General features: G+C 46.3%; 1 protein-coding gene across 1 annotated transcript in view; it reads right to left on the bottom strand.

The window, feature by feature from the left end:
• Positions 1-21720, bottom strand: part of LOC137643601 (uncharacterized) — a 169916-nt gene extending 148196 nt beyond the window's left edge. The window contains exon 1 of the mRNA XM_068376322.1: positions 21589-21720. The gene's annotated coding sequence lies outside the window, so the exon portion shown is untranslated. The remainder of the gene's footprint in view (positions 1-21588) is intronic.
• Between the last annotated feature and the right edge of the window lie 610 nt (positions 21721-22330).

Here is a 22330-nt window from a genome sequence, read left to right as displayed (position 1 = left end):
GTGCGTAGATTTGCCGCTCGATTTGGTATGCCACACTGTATCTTCTCTGATAATGCTTCCACTTTCCAAGCTGGTCAAACTCTTCTAACTGAACTTATACATCACCCTGTAATTGATGGGTTTAAATCTTCCCATAACCTAACCTGGAAATTCATCACTCTCTGTGCCCCTTGTCAGGGAGGTTTTTATGAAAGGCTAATAGGCTTCACCAAACTTAATTTAAGGAAAGCCATGTATCACTTGTATCCTACCTATAATGAATTTGTCACTTTGGTACAAGAAGCCGAATGCGTCATCAACGATAGACCTTTAGTTTACTTGGATGTCAACGACGTTACTGATACCCCTTTGACTTCGAGTCATCTGCTTCACGGTTGAACCGTCTCACTTGCTCCTCAGGTCCTTATGACCGACCTCGATGACCCCACATATAGGGAAGGGAACAGCCTCCCAGCTAGCTATCAGAAACTCACGAACATGTTGCAAGTGTTTTTAAAACGATGGACCCAGGATTATGTCAATTCCCTTCGTGAACGTCACATAAAAAATAATCGTATCCACCCTGTGCCTCCTAAAATTGGAGATTTATGTTTGTTAATTTTGGATGAAGTAAATCGGGAAGATTATCCCATGGCCCATATCCTTGAAACCTACCCCGGTCAAGATGGTCATATTAGATCTGTGAAGGTGCGCACCCCTCATGGAATATATGTGCGTCCCATTAACCTTCTTATCCCATTGGAGATAAATGTTGCAGGTCCCTATATCACTGAACTGGAGCAAGGTGGTCCTGATGCACTCACGACAGCCCAGTACCAGATCCTTCCTCAGAGGACCCTCTAAATGACGATTCTTCTGATGATGTCGCTCCTCTTCACAAACCTGATCCTGTGTCCTCTCGAGGGCAACCTCGTAGGGCGGCGGCAGATAAAGCCCGTGCCTTATTCCAGAAGGTGCTGTAAATTTGAAAGGGATGGGGAATGCCCCCTTCCTTCCGTACCCTCCATCTTGTTAGTGGACCCCTCCTTCTCTCTCGTTCTTACTTGGCAGGGTGTGGAAATTCTTTCAACGCTTTATTTTAGTCATCCCCGTTATTCCATTTTTTTTTCTTTTTTATTTTCTGGGTTTTGCGCATCTCGTTTTTCTTTTTTTTCCTTTGTAACCCTCATTATTATACCCTTAAATATTCATTGCTGCCAACATGTCCATCATTCCCCTGTAATGCTTCACCTTTCATCACCTCATTCCTTTGTAGATGATTTTATCTCATTTCCTGAGCTCACAGTACATTGCTCTGACGATGCAACCGACCGTCGACAATTTTTAAAAACAGCGCTTGGTTGCGTTCTGTTCCGAATGCTCTTGAAGCTTTGGATGTTTTATCACAATTGGTTTGTATTTAAGTAACTCTTTAATTTACGTAACTCATTGATCTTAGCTTATTGCTATTTACATCTCGGTACCTATTTATAAGTCTGTTTAGCTAGGATTGTTTCCTGTGTTATTGAACATCACTAAACGCCACTTAATTTTTTTGTATACATATTAATTTTTATAAGCCAGACAGTAGGATTTCGTTATAATCACTTTCCCTTGGAGTTTCAAGAATGATCCTTGTATTTATAAAAAGCACCCTTCAGCGAACCACGTACTCATGAAAATTTTAAGAACAACAACTTGACCAGCTTGACCCAACTCAGAGGCGCCAGGCAGGACCGTTCGAGCGGCCCACTTAAAAACCAGGAAGCGTGGAAGACGGACGTAGGCATAGCCCTCCAACGTGGACGCCGCTTCAACTTAGGCGTCGCTTCAACTACTTGTTGGTCAACCAGTTAATAACCAACAGTATGCCTTGCTTTGAGCCATTATTTAGAAGATAGGCTGACGAAGACAAAACACGCCAGTGCAGAACTGAAGATGTACCGTGTTCTTAACAATTCACAAGAAGCTTCCACTACAGTCTACAATCAACCCTTAAGAGCGTGAGTACTAATTAACGGCTCTCAACCTTGGCCAAGGAACTGTCCCCCTTTATTTTTTCTAGCCTTCATTTGACGATGTGTACATTTACCTACGAAGTCATGTTCAAACTGTCTGGTTTAATCATTTGTGGCGTGTCCGTTACTATAAGTTGTGTTCCCGTTCCCCTCTTATCAAGTTTGAAATTTTTTGCCAGAGAGGAATGTGTTCAAAGTAGTGAGTAGAACTTTAGGTATTATTTCAGTCACCATTTTTACTTTCATTGGTTGATTGGTTATTTGATTATTGATTTACGATTTAATTGATTTGACCATTTTCTTGACATTTTTCATTTTTCATATGCCATGCAGTCTTTATTCAAATTTCAATTAGGTAGTTTCACTGGTGTTTCCTGTGTCAGGTAGGTGAAAATTCCTGTGGTACTTTATGGAAATAAACGTCATTTTTAGATTAAAATTATTAACTGTTTTCAACTTAACCTTTATATTTTGAAATGACTAAATGAGTTATCTCATGAGGTGAGATATGACTTAAGGGAAAGTTTATATTTACGTCAATGTAAAGCTATCGGTGTTAATCCTTTATTGTAATGTTCTACGGTATTACCTCCCGGTGGTCCTTGGGACGTTTTGACTTTTACAGTACTGCTCCCCCTAACCGTAATGCTTTGTGAAACTGTCGTTAACGTAACTGATTCAGTCCAACCACACTTGATTGGGATTTAGTATTCTGCGCCCTGGAGTAGCGTCTGAACATCAAGGTGATATCAGTGCCGACAGTCCCGGTATAGAGTAATCTTTGGACTTAAACATGTGCAGGGATAGCAAACCGTTTTCGTTGCGGTTCTCTAGTTTGTCAAGTGTGAGAGTGTTGGCGCTCTATCCTTCAGGCTCGGGTCCGGAAATCAGAAACGGGGAGGCCTTTCCCGGAATTATTTCCCACAATCACAAACATATTGCTAGTATTGTTTTGAAACCCTTGTGTAATGACCTAAGCAACTGCAAGGAATGTTGCTTAACATTCTACTGTACGATGTTGAAATCATACATAAAAAAAGGTAAGGAAATGTATGTGGCTGATGCACTCTCGAGATCTTATTTGCCATTAGATGATTTTTTGGGCTCAAGCCATGACGCCCTGATGGAAGGTTCCTTCAGTAGCTTCCTAGGGTATATTTAACTACAGGGATATTCCCAGAGAATTAAACTAAAGGTTATCACAGAATTATAACTTCTGGTGCGAGTACCCTAAAGGTTTCCCTCTAGGATATCATGTATCAACAGGGGACGCATGTATTAACACGCCACATAGCTATCTGCACCCCATATAGAGTTAACACTTCGATATGAAAGGTGGAGAATAACCGGGGAGCCGTTCCACAGTTACACTCGTCCGTGGCTGCTTTTGGTACTCGAAACGTAAACAAACGGGCGCCATTGCTAAATAACGTCACGTCCGTCCCCATCCTTCAGCCTGTAGCTCCTTGCTTTGGTCGAATTTTCCTTGAGTGCGATTTTCATCTGCTTACATCACCGTTATGTCGCTACCTTCAGCCTCGCCTTCTTCTGGAAAGTTGAGTACCAGGTCCCAGTATTGTTTAAATAAGCTCTAGCCGTAAAGTAACTTCTACTTTTCCTAAAATATTGAGTTTTGTGGCACAGCTGTGCCGATCCCGGACGCGCCATTTTATGGCGTCGCTGTTCATATCGCATGCTTTATTTAGTTAGTCAGAACAGCCTTCTCCGGTCACTTAACTAATTAATATTATTAGTTATTTAGTCTTCATAGCTAGGAATTACTTATATCGTGTTTTAGGCTCATCAGACTCGGTCGCCGTTCGACCCCATACTAGATCGCTAGCTTAGCCCCTAGGCTGGATAGCCTAGTGCTTGTTTTCATGCATGATATATACCAGTGTTCCTAGGTTAAGCTATGAAGATTGTGGCATTATTAAACATACTATTAACTGTAATGTAAGTGTTTTCGCCTTCGGGGACCATATAGGGGACCGGGTTGATTGCGTATCTTTCCACCCTAACCTAATGTAGGAACCCCTATATGCTCCCTAATCCCCCTGCCTGCGGGCGTTCCCTCTGTGTGGCCTTGCTTCCCCTTCTATATAGGGGAATCTTGTCTACAAACAGAGTATTTATCGCTTCTCTGTCTACCCTAAGGGAATGATCCTCCCTTAGGGTCATGACCGAGAATTAAGGAACGGCTCTGCCCTTCCTCAGTTGCACCTGGTTGGGTTACTCCTCCCTCCCTGCAACTTGCGATGTGTCTTTCAGCTTACCTAGCCTAGGAGTTAGCCCTCCTTCTCTAGGTTAAGCTCTGGGGGTTGACTCTGCTCTATTATAGTTTGAGACGGTACTCCTGTACCATTCTCATTCTGGGTTACCTAACCTAGGTTAGGGAGCGTTCTCCCTCTCCTTGGTGGCCGTTCTCATACAGAGTCTCCCCTATAGAAAGTCCCTCATCTTCTCCCTCCCCACCTATCCCTTTGGTGTAGGCTTGCCTATACACATCTGTCCTTAGTCCTACAACTCCTCCCTTGGGTGGAGTGGTAGGGCTAACTTGTTCTCCTGCTGAGCCGGCCGCTCTGGTACACATACCCTTCATAGCGTTCTATGGGGGTAGTTGCCGGCAGAGGTCCGGCCGGCGGGAGTTTCCCCCTTCTTGAGTGCTCTCTAACCCTCCCTTGGGTTACCCCAGGCACCCGGCCGACTGCCGGCTCCCTGACGCCGGATGTTAGGAGTATCTACTCCTATCATGAGTGCACTCTCTCCGGAGGGATGTCGGAGGGGTATGAGATCTTACCCCTTCCATCCCTCCTTACCTTTCTCTCCTTCTATCCTGGTGCCGGTTCCTTGCCGCCTCCACCGCCGGCGATACCGCCTTTACCTCTGGTGACACTCTTTCATAAGATGCCCTCCCCCATCTAAGACGTCAGCCTTCCGTGTGCCGGAGGCTGCCGCCTTCCGTCGACATACAGCCGACGTCCCACCCCTCATTTTACCTAGTAACAGCTGGCCGACCTTTGGTGCCGGTCACCGGCGTGCCGGAATTGATTGCCGGTGATCTAGGTATACAACCATATACATATCCATCTTATGAATTGATCCAAGCCTCCTGCCGGGGACCCGCCGCTATGCCGGCGGTCGCCACGATGGTATTATATTTTAGATACTCAATGTGTCTGTCTTGATGCCTTCCACCCTGCAGGACCGGCCTCCGGCGTGCCGTCAGTCTGCCGGAACCCCCTGGAGACGTTAAGAGACATGCACCCCTTCTCATACCTGCCGACAGCATGCTGACAGCCAACATACTGCAGCCAGATGGCTTAGCCACTTCCATGTATAGGTATTGTCTTACCATCTAAAATTGTGGCTGTGCTGTCTTCTTGCACATTACAATATTCCAGCATACTCTGTGTGACTTAGTACAGCCGATTGCCGGAACCTATATCTAATAAGGGGTTCTTCTATTCCCCTTCTACCCAGGGATCTGAGTGGTCTAAGTCCCTGCTACACCTCGCGGGCAATTTCTGTTAGAGGCTTAGCTTCTACCCACCACGGCTTATCCATATGGATTTCCGATTTGTGACCTTCGGCCACAAAAGAAATTGCCTACTGATAAGGTTACGGTAACCGACTGGGCGGGATTCACAAGTATGTGTCCATCTACTTCCTTTCCCGCTCACTACTCTCAGGCATTATAATACCTTATGAATTATTTTAATGCTTAAAAAATTTAGATTAAGTTATCTTAATTTTAGAGTAATGTAAGTCATTCTTATGCCTTCCATGTACTCATGATCTCTTTCTTTTACAGGAGGAGTATATGAAGTGTGAAAGAAACTTCTGTGGAGTGAAGCGCCCGGACTTCTACGGGCACAAGGCGTGCCGGACCCACGCCCCCTGCGCCGCCAAGAGAGGTGACCTGAAATACTGGGACCCGCAGAACTATACAGTCTGCAAGAGTTGTTTGGCTGAGGCGTTCGACGACCCTCCTTCAGCGGAGGCAAGGGACAACGCTCGAGAGAAGCTACGCAAGTGGGTGCGTGGCTTCCAGAAGAACGCCATCGGACCGTATCTCGCCAGCGAAGATTTGAGGGCCTTGCTTTCCCCAAAGGCATCCAAAGACTCTGTGATCCCCAGTGATCAGATCCCCACCGTCCAGCTTGTGGTGGAACCTGATATTGTCATGGCCCAGTCCATGCATGAGTGCCACTTGGATTCCGATAACGTGGAATGTATGTTGGAAGTGTCAGAAGAGACGGAGAAGAACCTCATGGGCGAGGAACTCGACTATGAGGAAGATCAGGTGGAATATCCTGATTCGGAGACCGAGGTCGCTTCCGCTCTTACTCCCGCAGCGACTCCTGCACCGTCCGAGGAACCTGTTCCTTCAACTTCCGCCACCCCGGACCCTCTTCCATCGGGCACTCAGGAGGTCTTCAAGATGCTTGAAGCCCTCATGGAAAGAAAGCTACGAGAGACCCAGGAGCAATTCCGGTCTACTCTAGTTAACTTTAAACAACCAAAACAGATTTCGGTTAAGGACCTCCCCACTTGCTCGGAAACTAACCCATGGAGATATGCTGAGAATATGCCAATCATGACTGGTAAAATCTTCATCAGTGAGAAGGTTGGCTCTATCTTGTTGGAAGAAGTGGAATTCTTCCCGAACTTCAAGGCTTATCCGGACTGTTACGTCCGGCTCGGGTCCGAACCAGCCTCAAAGGAGGAGACCGAACCGAAGGAGGTTATCGTGTTCGATCTCGTGAAGGCCCAGGCTATGCTAGCCCAGGCGTTGAAGAGTAGGGGTTTCACCAACTCCAAGATGCCGGCGCTCAGTAAGAAGTACCCAACCTTCGTTGCGCCGAATGCTGCGACTTTCCCCTTCATCAAAAAGGCCTTCACAGCGGTCTTAAAGGCAGTGGAGGAAGGGAAACCTTGCCATGCACTGGATGAGTGCAGACCCTTCTCCATTACCGTTCCTCCCGATGATAGGCACTGGAAAGACATCCAGTCAACCTTCACGGTGGGGAAGTTAGAGCCTGACGTAGCCGGTCGTCAATTCAATGAGGACCTCCCAAGGCTAAATGATCACCTCCTTCGTAGGGAACAGGATACGAAGGGGAGGCTTGCCGTATCGCTGTCCCTCCAGGTACAGCTAGAACTTATGGCCGGGGATACCAGAGTCCCTGGACTTTTACATGGTCCTAGCCAAAACACACTTGGCAACGGTGACTAAGGACCTGTATAGCTTCACTAAGGCTCGCAGAGCCCGTCGTGAATTCGTGTTTGCCAACGCGACGGTGAAACACGAACCCCGGAGGCTGATTTCCTCCAATATCTGGGGTAAATATCTCTTTCCCTCCTCCCTGGTGAAAGAGATTGCAGACAAGGCCGCCACAGAGAATAGGAACCTTCTCCACAAGTGGGGCATGTCGAGAAAAAGGAAATCCTCTCAGGACAATGGCCCTCAACCTAAGAGGAAATCTCAGAAACCAAAACCCCAGCAACGTCAACAGAGACGGCAGTTTCCGGGTTCCGCTACTCCCCAAGTGGCCACACAGCCACAACAGACCTTTCAGTTGGTCCCCCAACCGGTGGTGTCGCAGTCACCGTTCTTTACCCCTGCGTTTGAGCAACATGCTACTACGTTTCGTCCCAGAGGTAGGGGCTCAAGCAGAGGTTCCGGCAGAGATTCGTCTCGCCGCCCCTCCAGAGGCAGAGGAGGAAGGGGAGCTAGCGGCCGAGCTGGCAAACCCTCGGGACACCAGAAGCAATGAAGTGCTTCCAGTGGGAGGAAGACTCCGCCAATTCCAGGATCGTTGGACCTTCGATCCCTGGGCACACAGCATCGTCAAGAAGGGACTAGGCTGGAGCTGGACGCAACCACCCCCAGCCTTCCAGCAATTCTTCCAACAGTCAACCCCCCCCCCCTGGAAGAATATGTCCTAGAACTCTTGAACAAGAAGGTGATCAGGAGGGTAAAGTCAACCAGGTTCCAGGGGAGAGTCCAGTACGTTTTGGCGCCGCTCTTTTGGCGACGATGATTTGGCGCCGCCGTTTTGGCGCTAAATGGTTTTGGCGCTCGTTATTTTGGCGCTAGCCCATTTGGCGACGGCTTGAAAATTTACTGACCTGATATATATATATATATATATATATATATATATATATATATATATATAATGTGTGTGTGTGTGTGTCTGTGTGTGTGTGTTTATATATATTACATGGGTCAAAAATAACAAAAATAAAAAAGTTCTATTCATTTTCAGCAATAGAGTATTAATATGCTACAAAAAAAATGAAATAATTTCACCAACATGTTAATGCATTTCATAGTTATATGCCAAACCACGTAAGTATTCCAGTGGTTCCCGTGAATCAAACTGCTGTACTTTAGTTAAAATGCGTTCATCAGTCTTAATGTATTTTAAGCGTTTTCGATCAGGAGGATTCCCAGCCATTAGCTGTTCATAATAAGAATCGTGTCCTTTCTGAATTCTCTTTAAGCCATCGATGAATTTCCATATAACTGTGTGGTTCATTCCAAATTCTGCATAGCTTTTCGTGTGCGTAGCTTCAGCATGATTGTTTGTCCTGTCCTCAGCTAATATCGTTCAACTATACATATTCCACATTTGCGTAGAGAAAAGTGGTGAACGTCGGCCATTTCCCCTCCTCAGAGGTATTCCTACATAATTATCTTCGACCCAGTTCATTAACGGCTGGAGTTCATCAGGGAAATATTGCGTCAAAGCATCGATGTAAACATCCATGTGAGAAATAGGTACAAAAGATAAAGCAACAATCATTTTAGCTTCTACTGAGAAGTCTGGGTCATTATTATACAAATGTTGGAGCCCAAGTTGTTTCAGGTGCTTATGAATATTATGTGCAAAATGGGAGAAGCAGCCTTTTAACTCTACATCCGGAAAACATTGTCATTGCAGAAAAAGTTGCTTGTTCATAATCACAATAAATGCCCTTTGGTTGCAGCTCTGCAGACATCTCAGTTATCATTCGAAACATTTTCACGTATGTTGTTCGACGCTTATTAGGTAATAGGGCGTATGGTATAGGGAGAACTAAACAACACTTGAATATCGTAATAACTGGTTTAATATTACATATTACAATTCTCAAATCATACGAGCCTTTGGTGTGATGAGGTGATCACTAAACGAGACACAAATTTGCGGATGGTCCTTAAGTTTGTTTCTTGGCGCCAAAACAGCTCATGGCCAAAACAATGAGTGCCAAACTGTCTATCGCCAAAATGGCGGCGCCAAATCGTCAGCGCCAAACAGTCGGCGCCAAATCGTCCTGTTCCGCCAGGGGAGACTATTTTGCGTTCCCAAGAAGGACTCCGACAAACTCAGAGTCATTCTAGACTTATCCCCTCTCAACAAGTTCATTGCGAACAACAAGTTCAAGATGCTGACTCTGCAACAAATAAGGACCCTTCTGCCTCAAAGGACCTATACGGTCTCTATAGACCTGGCGGATGCCTACTGGCACGTTCCAATGAATCATCACGCTTCCTCCTACCTAGGATTTCGACTCCAAAGGAAAAGTTACGCCTTCAGGGCCATGCCTTTCAGGCTCAACGTGGCTCCACGGATCTTCACCAAGCTGGCAGACGCCATCGTCCAACAACTCCGTCTTCAGGGCGTCCAAGTGATGGCCTACCTAGACGACTGGCTAGTCTGGGGGACATCGCCCTAAGATTGTGTAAGAGCCTGCGACAAAGTCACCCTGTTCCTAGAGCATCTGGGATTCAAGATAAACACCGAGAAATCTCGCCTCTCTCCAGCTCAGAAGTTCCAATGGTTGGGAATCCATTGGGATCTTCAGTCACACCGCCTTTCCATCCCACAGAAGAAAAGGAAGGAAATAGCAGGGTCTGTCAAAAGACTTCTGAAATCCAAACGGATCTCAAGACGACAGCAGGAACAAGTTCTCGGCTCTCTACAGTTCGCCTCTGTGACAAACCTAGTGCTTCGTGCACAGCTAAAGGATGCCGCGGGAGTCTGAAGACGTTTCGCATCCATCGCTCAAAGAGACCTCAAGAGACGGCTTCCAAACAGATTTCGCTTACTATTAAAGCCGTGGTCGGAAGCAAAGGCCCTGAAAAGGTCCATCCCCCTTCAACACCCGCCTCCATCGATCAACATCCACACGGACGCTTCACTGGAGGGTTGGGGAGGTCACTCCCACCAACGACAGGTTCAGGGAACATGGTCTCCCCTATTCAAGACGTTTCACATCAACATCTTGGAGGCCATGGCGGTTCTTCTCACCCTGAAGAAACTCTCCCCGCCTCCCTAGATCCACATCCGTCTGACTCTGGACAACTCGGTGGTAGTCAGATGTCTCAATCATCAGGGCTCGAGATCGCCCCAGATAAATCAGGTACTTCTTACGATCTTTCGTCTGGCAGAAAAGAAGAAATGGCAGTTCACCTACAAGGATTCCGCAACGTGACGGCGGACGCTCTATCACGGACCAGCCCAATAGAGTCGGAATGGTCTCTAGACGCAAGATCATTCTCCTTCATCTCTCACCAAGTCCCGGAACTTCAGATCGATCTCTTCGCAACGAGCGACAACAATCAACTTCCTCGATATGTGGCCCCGTACGAGGACCCCAAGGCAGAAGCAGTGGATGCCATGTCACTGGATTGGAACAGATGGTCCAGGATATACCTGTTCTCTCCCCCCAACCTTCTGCTGAAAGTCCTCTCCAAACTGAGAACCTTCAAAGGGACAGCAGCCCTAGTGGCTCCCAAGTGGCCCCGGAGCAATTGGTACCCTTTGGTCCTGGAGCTGCAGCCCACGCTGATCCCCCTACCGGGCCCAGTTTTCTCTCAACAAGTACAGAAGTCGACTGTCTTCGCTTCATCACTGAAAGTCAGGGACCTTCATCTCATGATTTTCTCTCCTTAGCCGCAAAGAAAAGGTTTGGAATCTCGAAGAAAAGTCTAGACTTCCTCGAGGAATACAAGACTGAATCCACATGACGGCAATACGAATCTTCCTGGAGAAAGTGGGTCTCGTTCGTCAAAGCGAAAAATCCTACGGAAATCAACATTGATTTTTGCATGTCTTTCTTCATTCACCTTCATGGACAAGGCTTAGCAGCCAACACGATTTCCACCTGCAAATCGGCTTTGACTAGACCACTACTGTACGCCTTCCAGATTGATCTGTCCAGTGATATCTTCAATAAACTACCAAAGGCATGCGCTAGACTACGCCCAGCACCTCCGCCAAAACCTATCTCCTGGTCCCTGCACAAGGTGCTCCATTTTGCCTCTAACCTGGACAATGATTCGTGCCCTCTAAAAGACTTGACTCAAAAAGTTATCTTCCTTTTTGCTCTCGCCTCAGGAGCTCGAGTCAGTGAAATAGTGGCATTGTCAAGAGAAGTGGGTCATATCCTGTTCGCAGATACAGGAGAACTTACCCTCTTCCCTGATCCGACGTTTCTCGCTAAGAATGAACTACCCACCAAGAGATGGGGCCCTTGGAGAATCTGCCCCCTGAAGGAAGATGTCTCTCTATGCCTAGTGGAGAGTCTTAAGGTCTATCTTCGAAGAACTTCAGACTTCGGTGGAGGACAACTCTTCAAAGGAGAAACATCGGGTAGTGACTTGTCACTGAAACAACTAAGAGCGAAAATCACCTACTTCATTCGCAGAGCGGATTCTGACAGTACACCCGCAGGTCATGATCCTAGAAAAGTCGCATCTTCTCTGAACTTCTTCCAGAGCATGGATTTCGAAAGCCTCAAGAGCTTCACAGGGTGGAAATCGTCGCACGTTTTCTTCAAGCACTACGCGAAGCAAGTGCATGAAGTTAAACATTTCGTGGTAGCCGCAGGTAGTGTTATGAAACCTGCCTTTTAACTCTGCATAGAACAGTGAGTTACTTGGGACTTTAACTCTACGGGTGCCTGTGTTGACCCTCTCGTGATACATAGTGATTTCATGGACACTTAGTGTTTCTAATAGACTGTTCTTATCAAGGTGAAATGTCATAGACTTTACATGAGTGCCACATGCTCTAGGGCATGATGTGTTTTTTCCTTTTGAAAAAGGCTGACGTTCTTCTGGAACTTGTGTTTCTAAAAGTGAAATTTCTTTCAGATTCAAGATTGAAGTCTTTTATTTCCTATGTACATTATTCTTTATTATTGTAAATTAACTTTACACTTATTATTGCAATTGTTATCACAATAATCTGCAATCTATGAAATAAAATGTCTATTTTATTACATGTGCGTCTCTCTCCGTTCCTATTATTTATTATGAAATATATGATTGTCATAGTTTCATTTAACCCCTTCCTTTTGAAAGAGAAGAATAATATAAATATACTTGTATTATATACTCACTCATGCTGTGGTAATATTCCTACCTGAATACTTACCTTCGTCCTGCCTTCGAGACCAGATTGATCTCTCCTCAAAGGAGCGTAGTAATTATTTATAACTTACCTATGCTTGATAATATTCCTACCCGAATATTAACCTTATGTCTTGTCTCCGAGTCCTGCACGAACTCTCCGCAGGGTGAGTAGCCCTTCAATGATCGCTTCGAGATATTGGTATGGTTCACCAGGACTTCTCTGCCAGGGGGGCAGGAAGCTGGATCCCCACGGAAATTTTAGCAAGGACATGTTACATACCTCTATTCGAAGCCCTTGGCACTTGCATAAAAAGGGAAAAATTTCCATGATACATTAATTCTCTGGTACACTTCCATCAGGACGTCATGGCTTGAGCCCAAAAAACGGATTTTGAGCGATAGCCATGACGTCCTGATGGACCCTCCCATCTATTCTAGTTCAGCCTTTCAGGCCCCGCCCTGTCCTGCTGTATCATGGAGATTAACAAGAAGCTGGTCTCAGGATGAGGACGGACGTGACGTCATTTAGCAATGGCGCCCGTTTGTTTACGTTTCGAGTACCAAAAGCAGCCACGGACGAGTGTAACTGTGGAACGGCTCCCCAGTTATTCTCCACCTTTCATATCGAAGTGTTAACTCTATATGGGGTGCAGATAGCTATGTGGCGTGTTAATACATGCATCCCCTTTTGATATACGATATCCTAGAGGGAAACCTTTAGGGTACTCGCACTAGAAGTTAGAATTCTGTGATAACTTTTAGTTTCATTCTCTGGGAATATCCCTGTAGTTAAATATACCCTAGGAAGCTACTGAAGGAACCTTCCATCAGGACGTCATGGCTATCTCACCAAAAAATAGATTTTTCGCTTCGCTCAAAATCCGTTATAAAGAAAGTGAATTTGAGCAAGTTAAACATGCTTGATTATTTGCCAGTAAGAAAAGATCGTCTTGATGAAATTAAATATTGATCTTAAAAGGTTGGCCAGAAGGAAATGATGAGTTACTATTGTAGTCAAAGCCTATAGCCATACCAAGGATGATTAGGCCTACTCAGTCCAAGACGGGTTAATTTTTAAAAGTAATAGAATGGTCATTCCATTAAAGGGACGCAGCAAGGGAAATGCTGCGAAAATGGGGTAGGGGCTTCCAGAAGAACACTTCTGGCCCATACCTTCCTGATGAAAAGATGAGAGTTTCGGTGAACTCTTCTCAATGCTCAGGCTACTAGCCTAGGGGCTTTAGTATACTTTCATACATGTCCCCATTGCTCTTGTATTGCCTTTTAAGGGGAGACTGACACCTCCTATACCTTTTAAGTCGATACTAATCTCCTAGGAGATTTAAGAGCAATCCCCCTTCCCTCTGATTAGCCTAGGCTATTCTCAGTTTTCTTTGCTGTGAACCGAGTTCTGGCAAAGTTTTACTGAGACGTTCCGTTTTCTTTCTCCTAACCACTGAGTCGGATTTGAGTTTAGAACGGGACATCAGAGTAAAAGACTGTGTTAGGCATCTTCCTGTCTTGGCGAAATGATTTTCCATGTCAGGTTAAGCTGCTCCTACAGGAGGCTAGACCTCCCTAGACCATACTTGGGGGTTTTTGTATGATAATTCCCCCTTCCTTGGCCTAGCAGACAGTCCTGTGCTGATAGACCTTAGACCGAAGAATGACTTCTTCACTGCCTAAGGTCTCTGGCACGAGATTCTGTTCTCTTGTGAGATGGTATCCTACGGACGCTCTCTCACTTGACTAACCCAACCTGGGGAAATGATTTCTCCTACATGAGGTTACTCCATGAGACCAGAATCCTTTAGGTTAGGTAGTGCCTTCGGGCAATACCTTACCAGTAGGACACCTACCCCCTCCCCTCTATCTCTTTCGTGTTGAATGAACCAACACCCTCCTGGCCGTCGTTCTACATTGACCCTAAGGGTTATTGTAGGACTGGCCTGAGGTTCCCCGTCTGCCGACGGTCGAGCTGGCTGCCGGCAGGTACCCTCATATTCTTCAGAGTGTTTTTCAGTCCTCCCTTGGACTGCCTTCCATAGCCCTTATGACTGGGATATGGTTGGGTGGAAGCCCGAATTTAATTCCCCTTCCACTTGAACCCTCATTCTGGATGCAGGCTGGCAAGGCTGAGCCCTTGTCTTCCTCCATCCTCTCTTTCTCTCTTACTTTCATTACTGGGCCATGTCAATTGTCTGCCGGCCGGCAGTTACCCTGCCACCGCTTACTGTGAATATCGTTGATCGACAACCCAAAGACAATAGACATTCAGGGACCGGCTGCCGGCTGCTGAGTTGTCGGCTGGCAGCCAGCCACCCATACCTGGTCATCTGCCGCCGGGTCCTAATTGGTGGAAGGATCCTCGGCTGCCGGCCGGCAGAGCCGCCGGCTGGCAGAGCCGCCGGCTGGCAGAGCCGCCGGCTGGCAGAGCCGCTGCCAGCCGGCAGAGCCTTCGCCGCCGGCAGCCGGATGACCCGTTACCGGCGGCCTGCCCCCCATTTTTATGAAGACAGTAATTGCCTTCAATAGACCAGAATAGGCCGGCATGTGCCAGCTTGCCCGGCAGACCCCGGCAGGCCCGGCATGTGCCGGCAGGCCTGACAGGACTGGCAACTTGTTACCAACAGTCAGTGCTGTAGCCCAAAGTTTTTCCAATCTACAAGGTGCTTCATGGGCAGCCTATTGTGAGACCATCACATATAAGAGAGCGATTCTCTCTTTCATTAATGGTTATTGTCCATTATTGTCCTTAATCCCCAATATTGAACCTGGAAGATTGTGTCAAGAAGACACCATATATCAAAGGATATCATCTTCCCTTAAGAATTCCTAAGAATTCTACTCTCAATATTGGAGGAGGTCATAGCAATTGCCTATCCAAGCTAATATCATTAATATTATGTATGCTTAAATCTGAGAATTTCATCGAATACTTATATGCTTTTCTTTCTTTACAGGAGGAGCATCCCGAGTGCGGGAACAGTTTTTGCAGGGTCCGTAGTAAGAACTTCTACGGCCACGACATGTGCAGGGCCCATGCTCGCTGCGCAGTCACCAAGGGGGCTGTCAAGTACTGGGAACCGCTGGTATGTACCGTTTGGGAAAAAACTGGTAAGATAGGCTTTTGACGATCAAAAGTCCACTGAGTCAAGGGACGCAGCAAGGGAAATGCTGCGAAAATGGGTTAGGGGCATCCAGAAGAACACTTCTGGCCCATACCTTCCTAATGAAAAGATGAGGGCTTGTCTTTTCCCTAGGGCATCTTCAGATGCAGTTATTCCCCAGGCTCAACCTGAGATTCCCCTGGTTCAGATTCCGGTTGAATATGAAGTTTCGGATGCCCTAGAGAGCATCCAATTAGAGGACAACATGTCAGTTGTCTCAGAGGAGACTGAGAACAATCTCCTAGCGGAGAAATTGGATCAGGCGGATAACGTTCCACCTGAGACAGAAGTCGAGAGAGCCGAAACGATTGCGGTATCATCGGCCACAGTGAATGAGCCGGTGCCTTCGACCTCTTCCACTGCACTCCTACTAGATCCTATCACGAGTATGTTGCACTCGTTGTTGTCCATGGTGCAGGACATTCAAAAGAAATCGTCCGAGAAGGAGGCCTCTCTTCGGACAGAAATGCATCAGCTAGTTGCAACACGTTTGGCCCCGAAGAAGCTAAACGTTAAGGATCTCCCCGCCTTCTCTGACGTTAACCCCTGGAGGAACGCAGAGCAAATGTCCATGTTGGAGGGGAAGATCTTCCTCTCAGAAAAACTGGGCACTGTCCCAATAGAGGAAATTGCGTTCTGGCCCAGCAAAGGGGCCTACCCGGATTGCTATGTCCATCTTAAGACGGAACCTGCATCCAAAGAGGAGACAGAGCCGAAGGAAACTATTGTCCTTGAACTCTCTAAGGCTTAGGCCTTATATACCACCACCATAAAGGAGAGGGCCTTTACTAGCTCTAAGGTGCCGGCTCTCAGCAAGAAGCACCCGTCCTTCATTGCTGACCCCAAACGTGCCTTTCCCTTTATGGACAAAGGGTTTAAGGCAGCCTTAAAGGCATTTGAGGCAGGGAAACCATGCCCTACACTGGAAGAGTGTAGACCCTTCTCCCTTGCCTTCCCACCAGACGATGCGGACTGGAAGGATGTGCACAACACCTTCACAGTTGGGAAGCTGGAGGCAGATATTGCCGGACGACAGTTCGGCGAAGACCTCCCGAAGCTGTCAGACTTTCTCCTGCATAGGGAACATGAGTCAAAAGAACGTCTTACTGCTTCCTTTTCTCTACAGACTGGCTTGGAGACAATGGCAAGCATCCCAGATACCCCAGACATGTACATGGTCTTCACCAAATCCCATTTGGCAACAGTAACCAAAGACCTGTACAACTCGGGCTTGCAGAGAGTTTGTGTTCGCCTCGGCTGCGGTGAGACACGAATCAAGGAAGCTGATAGCTTCTAACATCTGGGGAAAAGACCTCTTCCCAAGTGAAGTGGTCAAAGAGGTTGTGGACAAAGCCGCCACTGAGAATAGAAACCTTCTCTCTAAATGGGGCTTGTCCTCTAAAAGAAAATCTTCAGCTGACGAGGGTCCCCAGCCGAAGAATAGACCAAAACGACCTAAAGTGCCCTCTCGGCCTAAGCAACAGCAACAGCTTCCCGTGGCCACGGTGTCCCAGACGTGGCACAACCACCCACCACCTTCCAACTGGTGCCCCAAACGCTGGCGACTCAGTCACCAGTGTTCACCCCAGTGTTTGAAAGGCAATCTACGACCTTTCGACCGAAGTCTCGAGGTTCCTTTCGAGGTTCCTCCAGATGCCCCTTCAGAAGTAGGGGCAACAAGGGTGGACGTGGCCAAGGAGGTAAATCCTCCACCCAGCACTCAAAGTGAGATGCTACCGGTAGGAGGGAGACTCTTCTTCTTCCGGGATCGTTGGACCTTCGATCCCTGGGCCGACAGCCTAATCAAGAATGGACTAGGGTGGAGTTGGAGCTCAACTCCACCGACCTTCCCTCAATTCTTCCAACACTCAACCCCCATATTGGAAGAATATGTTCAGGAACTCTTGAACAAAAGAGTTATAAGGAAGGCGAAGTCTGTCAGATTACAAGGAAGGCTATTTTGTGTTCCAAAGAAGGACTCGGAAAAGCTCAGAGTAATTCTGGACTTGTCACCACTCAACAAGTTCATAGTGAACTACAAGTTCAAAATGCTGATGCTTCAACACATCAGGACCCTACTGCCCAAATGGGCATACACAGTCTCCATAGACATGACGGATGCGTACTGGCACGTTCCAATCAGCCGTCAAGTTTCCCCCTACATGGGATTCAAACTACAAAGAAGACAGTATGTTTTCAGAGCCATGCCCTTTGGACTAAACATAGCTCCAAGGGTATTCACTAAGCTTGCGAATGCAGTCATTCATCAACTACGCCTAAAAGGAATCCAGGTGGTAGCCTACCTGGACGACTGGCTGGTGTGGGCAGCATCCGAAAAAGAGTGCAGGCAAGCCTCCATGGAAGTGATCCGGTTCCTGGAACACTTAGGATTCAAGATCAACTTAGAAAATCTCGACTGTCTCCAGCTCAAAAGTTTCAGTGGCTGGGCGTCCACTGGAACTTGCAGTCACACTGCCTCTCCATTCCATCAAAGAAAAGGAAAGAGATAGCAGGATCTGTCAAAAGCCTTCTTCGGTCCACAAGGATATCAAGAGGGCAAAAGGAGAGAGTGTTGGGGTCTCTCCAGTTCGCCTCAGTGACAGATCCAGTATTGAGAGCACAATTAAAAGATGCATCAGGAGTTTGGAGAAAATACGCATCAAACGCTCGAAGAGATCTACAAAGACCGATACCAAATTGTCTGCAATCCCTACTCAAGCCATGGTCGGAGGCCAAAACCTAAGGAACAAGGTTCCCTTACAACCGCCTCCACCGTCAGTCACCGTTCACACGGATGCCTCGAAAGAAGGGTGGGGAGGTCACTCTCATCATCGGAAAGTCCAAGGAACCTGGTCTCCCCTCTTCAAAACCTTCCACATCAATTTCCTGGAAGCCATGGCAGTTTTTCTTTCCCCAAAGAAACTGAAACTCCGCTGCTCAATCCACATCCGTCTGGTTCTAGACAGCGAAGTCATAATGAGATGCCTAAACCAACAGGGCTCGAGATTGCCTCATATAAACCAAGTGATACTAGCCATCCTCCGCCTAGCGGAGAAGAAGAGATGGCACTTATCAGCAGTCCACCTTCAAGGATTCCGCAATGTGACAGCGGACGCTCTATCCAGGACCAAACCGACAGAGTCAGAATGGTCCCTAGACGCAAGATCGTTCTCCTTCATCTTACGCAAAGTCCCCGGACTGCAAATAGACCTCTTCGCAATGAGCGAAAACAAGAAGCTACCCCTTTATGTAGCCCCATACGAGGATCCTCTAGCGGAACAATGGATGCAATGTCCATAGATTGGAACAGATGGTCAAGATCTACCTATTACCTCCAACCAACCTTCTGCTGAAAGTCCTCGACAAATTGAGATCCTTTCAAGGGACGGCAGCAATAGTGGCCCACAAGTGGCCCAACAGCGTTTGGTTCCCCCTGGTAACGGAACTAAGCCTGAAGCTGATCCCGTTGCCGGACCCAGTTCTGACTCAGCAAGTGCAGAAATCGACTGTCTCAGCTTCATCAGTGAAAACCCAGAACCTTCATCTCATGATTTTCTTGCCTTAGCGGTCAAGAAACGGTTCGGAATTTCTAGGGACAGTACTAACTTCTTAGAAGAATACAAGTCAAAGTCAACAAGAAGACAATATGAGTCTTCCTGGAAGAAGTGGGTGGCCTTTGTCAAGGCGAAGAAACCTAAGGAGATTTCTATGGATTTCTGTTTGTCCTTCTTCATCCATCTTCATGAACAAGGTTTAGCAGCCAATACGATTACTACATGTAAATCTGCCCTGGCCAGACCAATGCTTTATGCCTTCCAGGTAGAGTTTTCCAACGAAATCTTCAACAAGATCCCTAAAGCCTGCGCTAAACTTCGGCCCGCAGCTCCTCCTAAGCCCATTTCATGGTCTTTGGACAAAGTTCTTCATTTAGCATCAACCCTGAACAATGAGGATTGCTCGCTGAAAGACTTGACTCAAAAGGTGATATTCTTATTTTCACTAGCCTCGGGAGCCAGAGTTAGCGAAATAGTGGCCCTCTCAAGGGATGATGGCCACATTTAGTTCACAGACAACGGAGAACTGAACCTCTTTCCGGACCCGACGTTTCTCGCCAAGAACGAGCTGCCCACTAAGAGATGGGGTCCCTGGAGAATCTGCCCTCTGAAGGAAGAAACATCCCTCTGCCCAGTGGAATGCCTAAAGGTCTATCTTCGTAGAACTTCAGACTTTAAGGGAGGTCATCTTTTCAGGGGAGAGACTTCCGGTTCAACGTTATCCTTGAAACAGATAAGGGCGAAAATCACCTACTTTATACACAGAGCGGATCCAGACAGTACACCCGCAGGTCATGATCCGAGAAAAGTTGCCTCGTCTCTGAATTTCTTTCAGACGATATCGTTTGAAAGCCTTCGTGCTAATTTCTTTCAGACGATATCGTTTGAAAGCCTTCGTGCTTATACTGGATGGAAGTCCTCTAGGGTCTTCTTCAAGCACTACGTGAAGCAATTACAAGAAATTAAATTTCATGTGGTAGCGGCGGGCAGTGTAATAAAACCTGCTGCTTGATTACTGCGAAGAACAGTGCACTATTTGGGACTTATAGTGAAGGGTGTACATGATAGACTTGTAAGGCATATCATGTTGAGTTTTGTGTTTAGTGATGACACTATAGACTGTTCTCTCTACACAGGTGACGTTATGCATAATAGACTGACACAAGTGCCAGGCATACTTATATGCAGTGTTCCTAGTAACAACAGAATGTATAGTGAAATTTTATATTTCCCTTAGAGTGGCTAATGTTTCCTTTTCAGGTGAAACCTATTTTATTTCTGTTATTACTGTTTATGCTTTTATGCAGTATTGTTCAGCATACATTGTAATTAAATACAACCATGATTTCTATTTTTGTAATAAACAATAGAACGAATCTTTGTGTCTCTTTCGCCCCAAACATTCCAGTGTATGTATAAGTCAGAGCATCCTTGACTCTTTTGATATTTAAGAAAATATCAGAACTAAGATTCATATTGTTCCAAGAAAACAGGTAAGATCTTATTGTACTAGACTGTTCATTTTACTGTTTAAGGTTTCCTACACGTATATAAACCTGTCCGTCTCTTTATCAACAGACCTGGGAGGTACAATAACCTGCACAGATCAATACCATCCTAATACAGACTATGCTTTACGTATATGATGACACTAATATACAAACTGTTTGCTAGATTCTTTCCTTGAACTCACAATCCTCGGATTTTTTCCTTGAGTCTACCCAGACTCTTCCCTGTAGGGGGCAGGAAGCACTGACATATTTCATGATCAGCTGATTGATGTATAACAGTAACATTAAGTGTCTCTAGGTCTAAAGACCAAAAGGAAAGATTTATCTCGAGATGAACGGCACTATTGAAAATCCACAGATACATTAATGCTCTGGTAAACTTCCATCACGACGACATGGCCTGAGCCCAACAAACGGATTGTGAGCGAAGCGAAAAATCTATTTTTGGGTGAGGTAGCCATGTCGTCCTGATGGACCCACCCTCTTTTGGACAAAAGGATAATGAATCTCTCCCTATGGTACTGTATCTGCAACACCTACAAAGCTACAAAGAATGGCTCGGTGGCGCCTCGCGGTGGCGATTTGGCGCACTATTTACGGTACAATAGGAGTGTCGCCTCTTTAACGACTCTCCTTATTCTTGCCTCTCTTTCCCCTCGAAGTGAAAGCTCTATTGGGGGTGTAGATAGCCATGAGACGTGTCAAGAATACGTCCTCTGATATTTCGCTATATCCCTTTTTAAAATTTTAAGGGATATTCGCTCCAGGAGTTAGAATTCTGGATCCCTTTGGTAAATTCTCTGGGATATATCACTGTAGTCAAATATACTTAGGAAGCTACTAATGAAGGAACTTCCATCAGGACGACATGGCTACCTCACCCAAAAATAGATTTTTCGCTTCGCTCAAAATCCGTTTTACAAGTTTGTCACAAACGGTACATACCTGTGGGTCCCAGTATTTTAGAGATCCCTTCGTAATTGCGCAGTGTGCATGGGTTCTGCACATGTCGTGGCCGCAGAAGTTCTTACTGCGGACCTTGCAGAAGTGGTTCCCGCACTCAGGATGCTCCTCCTGTAAAGAAAGAAAAGCATATAAGTATTCGGTGAAAATCTCAGAATTTCATCATACAGTGTAATAAAAGTCATTTAATTAGCTTAGGATAGTGTAAGCTAGGGAAAAAAGGGAAGACACCCACATGTGCTTCCTGTCCAGCCCATTGCTATGACTTCCTTCAATATTGAACACTAAATTTTTAATGAATTAAATGGGAAGATAATATCCTTGGATATGAAGTATAATTTTAACACCTTCTAAGGTTCAATATTGACCATTAATTTAACAGAGAGAATCGCTCTCTAGGAGTGGTGGTCTCACAATAGGCTGCCCATGAAGCACCTTGAAGGTTGGAAAAATTTTTGCATGGGCTACAGCACAGACCATACAGCAGTATGTGTCATGCGGAATAATCAGTATCGCAGTGACTACGACCACTGTAGTCAGTACTGTAGTGCCTGCCGGGGTACGCCGGCATTGCCCTGGGCAATTAAACGGATTTTGAGCGAAGCGAAAAATCTATTTTTGGGTGAGATAGCCATGGCGTCCTGATGGAAGGTTCCTTATTGGTAGCTTCCTTGGGTATATTAACTACTAAGATATTCCCGGAGAATTTAACCACAGGTTATCA

Source organism: Palaemon carinicauda, chromosome 7, assembly GCF_036898095.1.
Source record: "Palaemon carinicauda isolate YSFRI2023 chromosome 7, ASM3689809v2, whole genome shotgun sequence".
NCBI classification, from domain to species: Eukaryota; Metazoa; Arthropoda; class Malacostraca; order Decapoda; family Palaemonidae; genus Palaemon; species Palaemon carinicauda.
The sequence above is the reverse complement of the archived record's forward strand: the minus strand, read 5'-3'. Positions and strand labels throughout refer to the sequence as shown.